The sequence below is a fragment of the Phyllostomus hastatus genome, unplaced genomic scaffold (genome assembly GCF_019186645.2).
Source record: "Phyllostomus hastatus isolate PE091 unplaced genomic scaffold, TTU_PhHast_1.1 phas_scaffold_585, whole genome shotgun sequence".
NCBI lineage: Eukaryota > Metazoa > Chordata > Mammalia > Chiroptera > Phyllostomidae > Phyllostomus > Phyllostomus hastatus.
The window spans coordinates 1,386,382-1,390,479 of NW_025334037.1; the positions used below are offsets into that span (position 1 = coordinate 1,386,382).

At 38.7% G+C, this 4,098-nt stretch overlaps 1 long non-coding RNA gene across 1 annotated transcript; it reads left to right on the plus strand.

Moving 5' to 3' along the window:
* Positions 1 to 241: 241 nt before the first annotated feature.
* Positions 242 to 3,055, plus strand: LOC123810157. The gene is made up of 2 exons (XR_006784187.1): positions 242 to 297; positions 2,377 to 3,055. It is a non-coding gene; the product is annotated as an uncharacterized LOC123810157 (long non-coding RNA).
* Positions 3,056 to 4,098: the final 1,043 nt, after the last annotated feature.

Here is a 4,098-nt window from a genome sequence, read left to right on the forward strand (position 1 = left end):
TCTTTGTGATGCCTATTTTCTATTGTCTCCATGATGTAGAGTACTAAATGCAGAGGACACATTTTTGATAGAATGTGATACATTGATTATTTAATGTTAACCTTTAGTCTATATTAGTTACATTTTGGGATTTAAGAAAAATATACACATCAATCTTAAAAAATTTTTAATTTTTTAAAGAAACATGTTTTTTTATCCTCACCCAATTTTAGAGAGAGAGAAAGGGGGAGAGAGAGAGAAACTTCGATTGGTTGCCTCCTGTACGTGCTCTGACTGGGGAATGAACCCACAACCTAGGTATGTGCCCTTACCAGAAATCAAACCCACAGTGTTTTAGTATATGGGATATATTATGGTTTTGATCTGCTAGAAATGTAGAACAAGGTAGTTTAAAATAGCCTTAGCTTTTTAAGTGAATATTATACAACTCAACTTTCTAATGTGAATTGAGTCACAGAAGAGAGCATTCAAGTGGGGAGGGTTTTAACTCACTAACCTAGGCTAGATTTTAATTGAGAGTACAAATTTAAGTGATGAACAGCATTAAATCTGTGACATCTTTTTCTGGTGTAGATAAGAGCCAGAGGTAAATAGTGGAGACCTTTGAACAGATAAAGTGGATGTCGCAAGATCATTGTGTTTTTTAACATAGGTATATAATTCCTCTTGATTAGGGCCTATTTCTTCCTGCCATAAACATTTCTAACAAGTTTTCTAGCCTATGGCATGCTAAAAAGCAGAATTTGAGGTGTGAGAGGAACTAGTGTAGACAGGTAAATTATACAGAAAAGCTCATAGGTATGGGTGACAGAAAACCTAAAATGCTGGAGGTTGGAGCAGGTTGGTTGCACGTTTCAGTAGCCACAAAAGACAGCTATAAATTGGTGTTTGTAGGATCACTCTTTTTAAGTTATTAAGGTTCATTTTTTCCTAGTGTACTAGCTTCATAGAAAAAAATCAGGTGTTATTTTTCATCAAAATTTGCAGTACGTTTTTCACATTGTTTAGTATTAGAAAACTATCTGGTTTTCAAAGGGAATTTTTTTGTCTCTTTAAAATGATTTTTTAAATTTTATTGGTTTTTGAGAGAAAGGGAGAAACATCGATTTGTTGTTCCACTTATTTTTGTATCCTCACTGGGGCTTGAACTCACAACTTTGGCTTATTTGGACAATACTCTGACCAACGGAACTAACCCAGCCAGGGCCAAAGAGGGAGTTCTTAAGCCATCTGAAAGCTGTTACGAGAGCTGGGGTCATCCCCAACAGAATACTTAGATTGAGTGCCTTTCCATGTGCCAACTCGTAGACCAAAGACCAGTAAGAAATAAGCTTTGACCCTGGCTGGTGTGGCTCAGTGAATTGAGTGCTGGCCTGCAAACCAAAGAAATAGGCTTTGCCCACCAGGGACTAAGGATGAAATAGAGGAGATCCACGTAAAAATGAAATGGCAATAAAATGAGTGCAATGTTGGAGGGATTCTGCAAAGTAGACTGATGGCTCAAAGCACAGTTACCTTGGGAGGATGCTGGTAGTACATTAGAGACTTGATTTGGGGAATTTTGTCAGACTGGTTTCAAAGCCACCATTGTACTAACTTGGGATAAGAGTAAGGAGGGCCTGAATTGGGACACCCTGTGGATGTAGATTTCCTTAGATGAGAATGCTGCACATTGAACAGCTTTTGTTTGTTTTTATAATGGAGTGAGAGAACTTGTTAGCATAACATCTGGCAGAAGCTACAAGTGCTAATACTGAGGCATTGAAGAATTTCCCAGAAAACTTAATTAAAATGCAGAGGCCTGGTACTCTTTGAGACAAATAATTTAACATTTATAAAACTACCTTTTTTTTTGGGGAAAACTGACATTAGGAAGATTTTTAAATACTGACTATGTAGTTGGGTAGGAGGAACCACATATTACAATTGACTATATATTAAAACTGTTGCCTTTATTTTGCCAAGAATCCAAGGTCCTTAAGCTTTGATTTTTTACTTTGCTTTATTCCAGAGGTCAAGAGATAATGACATTTAAAAAACAGCCCTGGATGGGTGGCTCAATTAGTTGGAACATCGCCCCATAGGCCAAAAAGTTTGCAGGTTGAATCCCTGGTCAGGGCACATACCTAGGTTGTGGGTTCAATCCCTAGTCGGGGCATGTACAGGAGGCAACTATTCAATGTTTCTTGCTCCCTTGCTCGCTCCCCCTTCCTCTGTCAGAAAAAAAAACAAAAACAAACGTTCCTCAGGTGAGGATTAGGAAAAAAATTTTAAACTGGTAACAACTGGGTTTGGGTAGTGTTTCAGGCTGTCTCCTAATTCTTAAGTAGCAATATCCTGACATTAGTTTTTCTTCCTCCCCATTTATCTCCACAGAGCATCTCATTGACTTTAGCCAACAGATCAAATAAGTTGTTGCATCCTTAAGGTATTTTTATTTGTGAAATTTTTAAAGGTCAAAGCAATCAAGGAGGATGGATCAAAAAGGAATTTTGGAAGTGTTTTGGCTATTGTGAGAATTTTAAGTGAAGCCTGGAACTAGGAATTTGGAGGAAACTGCCTCATCAGTAATTTGAAGGAATTTGTATGACTGTAAGGAGCATCACTGAAACTGATTGACATTGCTGAGTGAGTGGATCCAGAAGTTTCTCCTGCAAACCTGGTTGTATTGTTAGGAATTTCTCAGAAGCTCAGTAAAGTAGATTTTTATAAAAGTGGAAAAGTAAGATATTGAAACTTTCTCTCCCAACATTTAGCTTTTAAAAACTTTGAGAGGCATTCATCTGAACGTCATTGAACTTTTATTTCCTTTGTGGCAGATGGCACTAATTTTCAGTGCAGTTTGAAGGTCTCTTGGAGTAAGGAAAAATATCTGTGCGTATACTGTGGGAAGATTTACCAGGAAAAGATGGCATGTTCTGTCCAAACCTCATTAAACTAAGAGTCTAAGAAACCTCAGCCAATCCAGCCTTTGAAGAAAAATACCTCAAAGGAATATTTCTATCATATTTCATATTGCTTAGTTTTATATGGTTAATAAATATTTTGAAATGTATGTTATTTGCTTTGAGTTTTGACATTCTTACGCTATGAAATGGGTTTCCAGCCTGGAATTCCAATTTATGCCCACTGCTAATCCATTACACCAATGAGAAACCCTGGTTCAGTGTACAGTGACTCCATTTAGGATGCTCAACCAGGAGGGGAGTCACCCCTTCGTAGCTGAGACTGCAGAGGCTGAGGTGAGTTAAATAACTCAGGAACTCAGCATGGCAAGTAGAAGAGGCAGAATTCTGACTTCAGTCTGATAAGAATCGCTTTTTCCAGACACTCAAAAGTTGAGGACGGGGACCAATTAAAGAACAGAGTTTAGGCAGATCGAGGAAGATTGGGAAGACTGACTGCATGGAGACTAGGAGAGGTTTGAAGGAGAAATGAACTGTGTCTATACATAAAAAAAGATTAAGAATTGACTCAAAGCTCCACTATGGCACTAGGAGACCTTTGGTGAGCAACCTCAGCAGGGGAGGAAAAGCCAGGTTACACTGAGTTGGGGTGTAAACGGAAGATGAGCAAACAGAGACAGCAAGTATAAGTCATTTTCAAGAAATTGCTGAAAAGGAGAGCCAGGGAGGAGAGGGCTATATAACAAGAGGGAAAATCTGTGTGTTTTACTATCACTTATTGATCGCCTATTATGTGCTACATGTTTTACATACATAATAAAATTTAATCCTATTGAGAGCTATGACAAAATCCCCACTTTGCACATGATAGGTAAGACAAACTTCACAGACTACATAGCTACAAAGTGTCAGTATTCAAACCTAAAGTGTTTGGCTGAGCCATGAGCCAAATTCATAGCAAGTCCTCTCAGCCTGGAGCAGAGGGAGAATGAGTGTGGGTGAGACAAGTTTGGAAGTGTGGAGGAACGCAGGAGATGGGGGAAGAGAATCCCAGGCTGATGGCCTCTCATCGGAAGCTGGAATTGAGTCGCCTGAACTGAAAATGCCATCTCTCTCCACTGCCTTTCTGAGTGAGGTGGTTTAAAAGTTTTCAGAGCACACTGTATAGCTATTTAAAGCAGTGTTGCAGGAA